The sequence below is a fragment of the Camellia sinensis genome, chromosome 3 (genome assembly GCF_055761805.1).
Source record: "Camellia sinensis isolate YWXY chromosome 3, ASM5576180v1, whole genome shotgun sequence".
Taxonomy (NCBI): Eukaryota; Viridiplantae; Streptophyta; class Magnoliopsida; order Ericales; family Theaceae; genus Camellia; species Camellia sinensis.
In genome coordinates, this window is record NC_138963.1 from 122,000,351 (window position 1) to 122,011,778 (window position 11,428).

Consider the following 11,428-nt stretch of genomic DNA (forward strand, 5'->3'; position numbering starts at 1 on the left):
TGGCTGTGAATGAGGGTATGTATGTTAGTGCTCAATCTATCTACCTCATGAACAAGCTAAAACATACCCCTGGGATGGGATTAGGGAGAAGCGGCCGGAAAGGCGTCTCAGTGTTGGCCAAAGTGCCACACAACCCTCACACCTTTGGACTGGGTTATCTGCCCACCAAAGAGGACTGGTTGAGGAAAGGAAAAGAAATGGCCGGAAGAGCCAAGGCAAAGAGGGCTGGGAAGCCATTTGAGTTAATGCACAGGCCCATCTGGGGTACCCTAAACGGACGTTTCGTCCGGGAGGGGGAAGATTTTCCATTCTGCGGCTTCCCGGAGCCATGGCAAAACGCGGATGGGAAGCGCGTGCCTGGTTTTGAAATCTTCTTCGACATACAATTATCTGGGGATGACGTTGCCGAAGCGCAGACAGACCCACCAACTGAGATTGAGCAATGTGAAGCAGTGGATCCTGAGAGCACAGAGCTTGAAATGGGGGTAGCACTGGCGAGTCTACTATCAGATCCTCCGATCGGCCAAGAGTGCTTGGGGGATAACTCTTCGGTTTCTGTGATTGGAGATGAAATAGCTGCGGGCTTTCTAGCGCCGATCTTGGATGCATCTATCGCACCTTCTCTCATCTGGCAATATGAAGAAGGCTTTTTATCTAGTAGTTCCGGGTCAGGTAGTGAGCCGGAATCTGATTCTACCGAATCTTGTGAGTCAGAATCAGATTCCAGCTCGACTGAGTCTGAGTCCGGTATTCTTGAGGGTGATAACCCAGATACCACAGTCCTGTCTAGGTCGTCTTTTTCATTTTCTTTTGAGTCTGTTGTAACAGAGGAATCTGACGGCTTGGAAGTATTTAATGAGAATGATACGGATGTGGTTTCTGAGTATTTTTCTGTGCCTTTGATTTATTGCTTAAATCAGGATTTTCAAAATTTTGATGAAAACAGCGGGGAAGAAATTCCCCCAGTTTTGCAACGATTAATTAATCAAGAGCAGGAAAGATTTGTTAAACCTTTAATGGATGAAATCACTACTGTGAATGTTGGTACTGAGAAGGACCCGCGGCTGGTCCAGATCGGGTCCACGTTGTCTTCAGAGGAGCGCGAGCGCTTAGTCGCTTTATTAAAAGATTTCAAAGAAGTTTTCGCGTGGTCCTACGAAGACATGCCTGGAATCGATCCTGAGATTGTACAGCACCGGATCCCTCTTGACCCCGAGGCCCGCCCTGTCAAACAGAAACTCAGAAGGATTCGCCCGGACTGGGCCCTCAAAATTAAGGAAGAGGTCACCAAGCAAATTGACGCAGGGTTCCTGCTAGTATCTGAATATCCAACTTGGTTGGCCAACATTGTTCCGGTGCCAAAGAAGGACGGCAGAATTCGGGTCTGTGTAGACTTCAGGGATTTGAACAAGGCCAGTCCGAAGGACGACTTTCCCTTGCCACACATTGACGAATTGGTGGATTTCACGGCAGGACACGCCTTGCTTTCATTTATGGATGGTTTCTCAGGCTATAATCAGATAGTAATGGCACCCGAAGACCGGGAGAAAACTGCGTTCACTACCCCGTGGGGGACATATTGTTATAGAGTGATGCCATTCGGGTTGAAGAATGCTGGAGCTACGTATCAACGGGCAGCAACTACAATATTGCATGATATGATCCATAAAGAGGTCGAAGTGTACGTGGACGACATGATTGTCAAGTCCAAAGATAGAGAGGGCCACTACACCGCCTTACAAAAATTCTTTCAAAGGATCAAAGAGTTTTGGCTGCGACTGAATCCCCAGAAATGCACGTTTGGTGTTACAGCAGGGAAGATGTTAGGGTTTCTGATCACACAGAGGGGCATCGAGGTCGACCCTTCCAAAATCAAGGCCATCTTAGAAATGCCCCCACCAAGGACTGAAAAGGAGGTGCGAGGCTTTCTGGGTAAAGTGCAATTCATAAGACGGTTTATCTCTAAATTAACCTTGACTTGTGAACCACTTTTTGGTCTCCTGAAGAAAGGAAAGAAATTCCAATGGGATGGCCGATGTCAAGCAGCTTTTGAGCAGATCAAAGAGTATCTACAGAACCCACCCGTGTTGTCACCGCTAGAACCAGGGAGACCGTTGATACTGTACCTTTCGGTAACTGAGACTACCATGGGCTGCATGCTCGCGCAGGAGTCAGAAGACAAAGTGGAAAGAGCCATTTACTATCTAAGCAAAAAGATGCTGGATTACGAGACCCGCTATACACCGCTGGAGAAGGCTTGTTTGGCCTTGGTATGGGCAACCAGGAAGCTGCGGCACTACCTGTTAGCCCACTCTGTAATGTTGGTTTCGCGTTTGGATCCCATCAAATATCTTTTCGAGAAACCAGCACTTACGGGTAGGCTAGCTCGTTGGCTGCTGTTGCTCTCCGAATTTGATTTGAAGTATGTAACGCGCAAGTCAGTAAAAGGCAGAGTGGTAGCGGAGTTCCTTGCCGACCACCCGGTTAAGGGGGATGAAGCGGTTGAGTATCTATTCCCAAATGAAGCTATTCTGCACGTCGAAGATGAAACTTGGACGATGTACTTTGACGTAGCGTCAAACCAGTATGGGTATGGGATAGGGGTGTTGCTGATAGCGCCTGATGATTCCCGTATCCCTTTAGCATTCAAGCTCCGGTTCAAAGTCTCCAATAATGAAGCAGAGTATGAGGCATGTATTGCTGGCCTGGAAGCAGCCCCGGAACTAGGGGCAAAACGGTTGGACGTCATTGGGGACTCGAACCTTGTTGTGTCTCAAGCAAAAGGAGATTGGAAAGTCAAGGAGGAAAGGATGATAATCTACCACCAAGCCTTGGATTTGTTAATTCCTCGGTTTGAGAAGCTAAATTTCACCCACCTCGTAAGAGAGAACAACAGGTTTGCAGATTCATTAGCAACTCTATCTTCTATGATAGACATCCCGTCCGGAGTCCGGATGCGTCCAGTCATTATTGATCAAAAGTTTACGCCAGCATACGAGTCGATTTCCGCCATAGATGAGGTTCAAGACGGCAACCCCTGGTATTACGACATCTGGAACTTCTTGGAAAAGGAGACATATCCACTAGGGGCAAATGCCAAGGATAAGAGGGCTGTCAGAAGAATGGCTGCTCAGTTTATCATCTGCGGGGGTAAGCTGTACAAAAGGGGTCATCTGGGAATGCATAAGCTTTGTGTAGAAGCTGAAGAGTCGAAACGCCTGATGGAAGCCATCCATGGGGGGGAGTGCGGTGCACACATGAATGGAGTAATGCTGGCCAGAAAGATCCTCAGACATGGCTACTACTGGTCAACCATTGAGGAGGATTGTATTAGCTTTGTTCGGCGATGCCACAAGTGTCAAATTCATGCAAACCGCATGAACATCCCGCCGTCAAAACTGTACAACATGACTTCGCCATGGCCTTTTTCAGTCTGGGGAATTGATGTGATCGGAGCTGTTACCCCGAAGGGGTCAAACGGGCATGAGTTTATCCTAGTAGCGATAGATTATTTCACAAAGTGGGTCGAGGCCCAATCATACGCGGTGTTGAAAGCGTCGCACGTCGCAAAGTTCATCAGAAACAACATCATCTGTCGCTACGGGGTGCCAAACGAAATAATTTCAGATAATGGTTCCCACTTCAAGAAAGAAGTGATAGATTTGTTGGAAAAATACAATGTGGCTTTTCATAAGTCATCTACATACAGGCCGCAAACCAACGGAGCGGTTGAGGCCGCCAACAAGAATGTCAAGCATATACTACAGAAGATGGTGGAAACCTATCGAGATTGGCCAGACAAGCTGCCATTTGCTCTGTGGGGCTACAGGACTTCAATCAGAACTTCTACTGGAGCAACTCCATATTCATTGGTCTATGGAATGGAGGCTGTTCTACCTATTGAGATTGAGGTTCCGTCGTTACGAGTATTGGCCGAATGCCAGATAGCCGAAGCAGATTGGCAGCAAAGCAGATTCGAAGAACTCATGCTCTTTGATGAAAGAAGACTGAAAGCACTGTACCACATCCAAGGCTATCAACGCAGAATTGTCCGGGCTTTCAACAAGAAGGTTAAGTCCAGGAATCTGAAAGAAGGAGATTTGGTGCTCAAAGACAACCGAGCTCCCATCCACGACCCAAGGGGCAAGTTCAGACCTAATTGGACTGGTCCTTACATCATCAAAGCTATCTGGTCAGGTGGAGCTGTGGTTCTGATGGATCTAGATGGCTTGGAGTTCTCACAACCGATCAATATGGACAAGTTGAAGAAATATTATCCTTGAGAGGCTCGCTAGGCCGAAAACCCGAAAGGGCGACCTAGGCAAAAGTCAGAGCACAAAAAAAAAATTATTAGAAAATATAAAAAACCCGCAAAGGGCGGCCTTGGCAAAAGTTAGAGCGCAAAAGGAGAGTAAAAATACTCGATTGAACCCGAGCCTGAACTACGTAAGGCTTGATTCCCATCTTTGGGATACGTAGGCAACTTCGCCTTGAAGTTCAGCCATAAATTTTTCCCCGATCAACTCTGTCCATTTTTGATCATCTCAGTCATCTTTATCCATCAGCATTTATCACAATCTCCAGTACAGTGCTGTTCAAACTAGGGGCAACTTTCCGTTGCCGCGACGGTGCAAAGTTACTCAGACAAGGGGCAACTTTCCGTTGCTTTGCAGTGCCGCGTTGTTCTTCAGACTAGGGGCAACTTTCCAGTTGCAGGGATCTAGGGTTGTGCATCTCAGTGACAGATTTTCGGCGTGTCCAATTCCGATCCACATCGAAAATAGTTTTGAAAAGTTTTAATAAAAGTTGACTTTGTTCAAATCAATCTTTTTACGACTAAGACCATTTTTGGACCAAAAGCGGAAAATTTTCAGTACCACAACTTTCAACTTCATTGATTTCAAAACTGAGTTCTCCTGCTCTTGCATTACAATCGAGGTTGCTTTTTTTAGTACATTCATAAAGAAAACTTGAAAATACTAAATAAGCAATGAATTCGGGGCATAGTTGAATCAAGTATCTCTGCGTCCCCTCCCAGAACTGGACGAAGCATCCGATGCCAAGCTAGGCCCAACCTGTGCCTCCTCATTGAGCCAATCCAAGCACTCATCGGACAAAGTGCAACTGAAAGTGGAAGCAGGGGCCAGGAGCTCTCTAGTCCTCCATGCTGTGACATATCGGGCAAGCTGTGCTCCCCAGATCGGGAAAGCGGCTGGGTACTCAATCCCCTCTGGTGAGCAAGTCTGATCATGGCCAAACTGACGCAGGAACCGGAACGGAAAATAGAATACGCAGTGGGTTAGACCAATCAGTTGGATCCCAATCAGCCGGGACATACTATAGCTCATTGCCGGGAGGTTGAGCCAAGGACAACGCCAAGCAATGCCGTCTGCGGACAAATTGCACATCCAATCGAACCACCACCTTTCGTCAAGAGCATTGACAAGGCGCTGCCGAGAGAAGTAGCCTCGAGCTGAATAGGCCGGGCAAGAGTCCACAACCTGCAACTTGTCCATTAACCATACCTGGGGAGGGATGAAAATGAGAGAATAAAGAATAGAGAGATGTACGATGAGAGAAAAGTAAGACAAGGGTTTTGTGAGAAAAACCGAGCCTGAGGGTCGAGTGATGTGAGCAAATATATGTGTAAGGTCGGGTGGGAAACATTACCTGCAGCAGTAGTGGACTCCCAGCAAACCTAGTCGCCTCCCGGCGATAGACAGAATCTAAGCCCATCAGTGTCTCGGCCAAGGTCATGGCAATACAGCTCTTCCCTTCTCTCAAACCTTGGGCGACTTCAATCAGGCGAATGCTAGCCCCGCCGAAGCCCGAGGAAAGCAGAAAGTGAGACAACAAACATAAGCAGAGGGCGTGTTGCCGGAAACCCTGCCGATAATGGTTGCTGCGGTCACCGGCGTCGAAAAAACGATGGATCAAGCCGAGGATGTCCAGTTCCCCATTGCAGATCAGAGATCGAGCGTCATGCGCCGTGAGCCCACACATCCGCCCTAAAGCCTGGGCGTGACCAAAACGGAGCTGAGGCAAGATCACTTCAGAGCACTCAGACTCCATCAAAACCTGAAAATCTTCGAAAGTGGGACACATCTCTTGACCGCCAAAGCTGAAAACATGCGTCACTGGATTCCAGAATCTTGCCGCGGCATGGAGAAAAGGGAGATGTAGCCGAGTATGGCTCAGCGTGAATAGTGCATTTAAGCCGAAACCCCGGAAATTCAGCTTTTCCGAGCCATCTAGAGAAGAGATCCAAGATATGACATTTTCTGCGAGAAACGCTTCCATCTTTGTCTAAAACTAAGATGAAATGAATGTTCCCGAAGTTGAGGCTTTTATAGAAGGAAAAACACTATTCACGGGGACACGTGTCAAAAATCTGGTGGCTGCAGGACTGAATGGCCGGCCAGCCACTTTTTCTGGCTGGCCAGCCATTTACTTTTTCAAAACTAGCTAGCCAGCCATTCTCTTTTTCAAAAAATGGCCGGCCGGCTCTCAGGGATGGCTAGCAATGCTGCAGTGTATCTCCTTGGCCCTGTTTTACTCTTCGAGGGAAAGTTCCAAGCATTTCCATGCAACGGGAGAGTCAAAGGCCTTCATCTCCCTCCGTTTCGGATGCGTTTCGATCGTCAGAAGTACACTTTGTAGTTGTTGAGTTTTGTTTATTGAGTTGTTGTTTTGCTTATCGAGTTGTTTGTCGAGCGGACGTGTTTTGTGTTTTTGAGTCATTGCTCTCTGTTTAAGCAATTATTGTTAAAGTCTTGTTTTATTTGCATTGTTGCATTTTGCTTATCGAGTTGTAAAACTTTCTAAGGTCCTGTTATATCTTAGTAAGTTGAGTTGTTTAGTTGGTTGCGTCGGTTCACTACCTGACTTGGTGATTACACAATGCGCATTACCATTCAATTTCATTTTTGTGCGAAATAAATGATGCGATACGATGCTAAAAGTTTAAAATACGAGCACCTTTTCAAAAGCTATTTCATTTCATCATGCTTTACAACAAACAAAGGTACAAGTTTTACAAAAAATAAAACTGCCTAACAATGTGCAAAGTGCTACAAACTACTAGCAAAAAGAAAAATAAAGCAGGAAATAGCAGCATCAAAGTCCTCGGGAACGGGAACGAGAAGCACGCCTCGTCCTCTTCGGCGGGACAATCTCCGCACCACCATCTGAGTCGGAGCTGTCATCCTCAGGATTCCCCTCAGCCTCGCCTCTATTCCCCGAGCCAAAACCGGAGCCCCCCTCCTCAGCAGATGTCTCTGACTGGCGATCGGTAGCCTCCTCCTCCTCCTCATCAGGCTCCACCTCCACAACGTGAGCCCTGCGTCTGCGGACAGGCCCCCCCCGAGCTCCTCGAAAAGGCCTAGATGGCCCGGCTCCTCGGGAAGGCCGAGATGACCCCGCCCCCTGAAAAGGCTCAGATGGCCCAGCTCCCCAATGAGGCCCAGGTGGCCTGGTCTGCGGCTGACCGGACCATGAAGGCATCTGAAAACAAAGAGTTCAATTCAAATACATCAGTCCAAATATATATATCAGATGCAGATACAAGCAAAGGCTACATGAAGTGGGTGCATGTAAATACAGTGTACAAGTGGGGTGTGTGTCAGATGTGCTCTACACAAGGAGTCTATCGATGCAGTAGAAATCAGCATGTCATGAGAAGTATGATAAATGCCAGAAAACTGAAAGGTACCCGAATGCCCGCGACAGACAACTATGCCTCCCTACGCAGGACCATGCCTTCGAGTGTGGCCACCAGTCCAACCACCTCCTCCATGTACCCGCGTGATGGCTGCAAAAACGAACTCATAATCATCAGTGAACAAATGAGTGTCTAAACATCTGAAATGATGAATGAGAAAAGTGGAGCATACCGGCGGTGAGTCCGGATCAATGGCGTATCGGTCACTGGGCATCGCAGGCTCTAGCGGGATCGGAGTCGGAGAGATAGCCCCATACTGCCACGCCATCAACTCAGTCGGCATATCTGGCCATCCGGGATGAGGATGAATCGACGGAGTCGGAGGAACCGGTCTACTCCCACTCTTAGATGTACCGGCCCTGCTAGTAGAAGGGGCGTCTGCAGCCCGAGCCTGAGCCTGGCCCGAGGATGACATACCGGCAGGCCTCATCATCGGGATACGAGCTTCCGTCAATGGAGGCATCAAATATATGTGACGGTAAGTGGCATAGTCCCCCTCCTCAATATATAGCAAAGCATCAGTGCCCAACATGGCGCCGACTACCTCTGAGTAGGAGAGCCTATCAGCAGTCCGCATACTGGCTGGAGGTACTGCGGGAATATCCTGAGAAAGATACCCCCATACCTGGCGCAGAAAGCGCTCCCCCAGGAACCAGGCCCTGCCAACCGGCCCTTCAAGCAGGACCCTGTACTGGGAGATATCCGACGCTCCGGTATACTGAAGGCGGAGACCGTCACCCAGGGACACCCAGGGTTGCCATGTGATCTGCGGATGATGAATGCATAAACCAATCAGAAATCGAGAATATACAGAGAAAATCAAAGTCGAAAATGAAAAGAACTGAAAGTTCTGAGGTACCTCTGAATGTCGCACAGTGTCGAAGTACTGTCGCAGGCGAAGGAGGGTCTCTCGAGGTCTCGACCGGTGCGGGCCCTCGAATATCAATGAATATGGGGTCACGGGAATCCCTACCACCTCCAGCTCTGGGGCTAATGATGGGAAGTATACATAGACCCATAGCTGAGAAAAGCAATGCAGAATGTAAGTACGAAATGCTGAGAGCAAAATACAGACTGTGAAAGTGCGCTGTGTGTGTGCAATGTACAAGTAATGAAAAGCAGAAATGTAAATCGAGGGGACAGAAAGTACCTCCCAGGCTCTCCAATAGCCGCCAAGCAAATCGCCCCGCCCGCGGGAGGTCGCGCTCATATAAAAGTAAAGGGTAGCCAGGCCGGCGCCACCCCAGTCATATCTGCTGACTTGTGATAGGTCGACCAGAGCGCTCAGAAGGTATAGCCCAACTGTGTTCCCTCTGTCGGCGAACAGGGTAGTCCCGAAGAGGAACATAAGGAAGCCACGGGCATACTGCTCTGTCTCCTCGGGACTCTCAGGCACCATCTCCGCCCGCCGGAAATGGGAGGAGAACCAAGTGTATCGGACTCTCCCAGAGACCCTGTCAACGGGTGGGCGAGCCCCCAGTAGATACATCCAGGCGGCCTCCCACTCGCCCATATCCTCATCATAGGGGATGGCCCAACCTCCGACGTCAAGGCCAGTCAATACAGCAAAGTCAAAAGGCGTCATAGTCATATCCCCGGTGGCAGAGAAATGAAAGGAATTGGTGGTGTCCCACTATCTCTCTACCAAGGCTGCCATCAATGTCCTCCTGGCAGGACAACGTGACAACCCGACGCAGAAGGGCCCGAATCCTGCCAAATCTACCAAATCCCGGGCACCCTCCGGCAGCTCGGCATACCAATCCCGCGCCATGGTCGAACCATATCCCCGCACACTGCGGGAACTACCCTGCATTCAGAATGGATACATGTGTCAATAATGAAATGAAATGGGCTGTGTGCCAATGAAATGAAATGGGCTGTGTGCCAATGAAATGAAATGGGCTGTGTGCCAATGAAATTGTAGGCTGCGTGTTCACTATCTACCTGGGCTACGTGTTCAGAAAATTTGAAATTTGGGCTGCGTGTTCAACTTTCAGTTAAAATTGTGGGTTGCGTGTTCACTATCTATCTGGGCTGCGTGTTCAGAAAATTTGAAATTTGGGCTGCGTGTTCAACTTTCAGTTAAATTGTGGGCTGCGTGTTTACTATCTATCTGGGCTGCGTGTTCAGAAAATTTGAAATTTGGGCTGCGTGTTCAACTTTCAGTTAAATTGTGGGCTGCGTGTTCACTATCTATCTGGGCTGCGTGTTCAACTTTCAGTTAAATTATGGGCTGCGTGTTCACTATCTATCTGGGCTGCGTGTTCAGAAAATTTGAAATTTGGGCTGCGTGTTCAACTTTCAGTTAAAATTGTGGGCTGCGTGTTCACTATCTACCTGGGCTGCGTGTTCAGAAAATTTGAAATTTGGGCTGCGTGTTCAACTTTCAGTTAAAATTGTGGGCTGCGTGTTCACTATCTATCTGGGCTGCGTGTTCAGAAAATTTGAAATTTGGGCTGCGTGTTCAACTTTCAGTTAAATTGTGGGCTGCGTGTTCACTATCTATCTGGGCTGCGTGTTCAGAAAATTTGAAATTTGGGCTGCGTGTTCAACTTTCAGTTAAATTGTGGGCTGCGTGTTCACTATCTATCTGGGCTGCGTGTTCAGAAAATTTGAAATTTGGGCTGCGTGTTCAACTTTCAGTTAAATTGTGGGCTGCGTGTTCACTATCTACCTGGGCTGCGTGTTCAGAAAATTTGAAATTTGGGCTGCGTGTTCAACTTTCAGTTAAATTGTGGGCTGCGTGTTCGCTATCTATCTGGGCTGCGTGTTCAGAAAATTTGAAATTTGGGCTGCGTGTTCAACTTTCAGTTAAAATTGTGGGCTGCGTGTTCACTATCTACCTGGGCTGCGTGTTCAGAAAATTTGAAACTTAGGCTGGGGTTTAACTTTCAGTTAAAATTGTGGGCTGCGTGTTCACTATCTATCTGGGCTGCGTGTTCAGAAAATTTGAAACTTGGGCTGCGTGTTCAACTTTCAGTTAAAATTGTGGGCTGCGTGTTCACTATCTATCTGGGCTGCGTGTTCAGAAAATTTACATTGTGGGCTGCGTGTTCACTATCTATCTGGGTTGTGTGTTCGGCAAATCAGTGTTTGAGCCGTGTGTTCTAATATGGGCTGTGTGTTCGCAATTAATTAATGAGCCGAACGTTCAGGAATTCAAGTGTTGAAACTACATGTTCAAAATGTAAGCAAAGTACTACGTCATAAGCTAAACTGCATGTTCAAGCAGGGCAAGGGTGCGGAATGTAAAATACAGAAGATGAGGTAAATACCTCTCAGGCCTCATGAGAGAGATGCTGCTCCGGCTCTCTGAGAAGCAGATCCACGGGTGCTCTCTCATCAAAGCTGGTGAAGTGACGGAAGACAGCACGCGGGAGGACGTGTGCTGACGGATGGTACCTCCCGGGAATGAAAGGTCGGGTCCTCGGGGGTAGAGTCATAGGGTCGAAATCATCGCCGGCACCTGGAAAGCCTCCGCCGTGGGAAGAATTGCCTGCCATTTTCAGAAGATCTGTAAAAGGAATAAAAATGAGCAAAATGGGCCAAAATTGGAAAAAGTCAACAAAAGTCAACTCTCGGGAAATGAAAAGTCAACAAAAGTCAACCCCCGAGAAAATATTCCAAATATTGAGATAAACTTACCTCAAGTGGTGAAAATGCAAAAAGAAGTTCCAAAGCCGGAATTTAATCGCCCCAAAGTGCTTA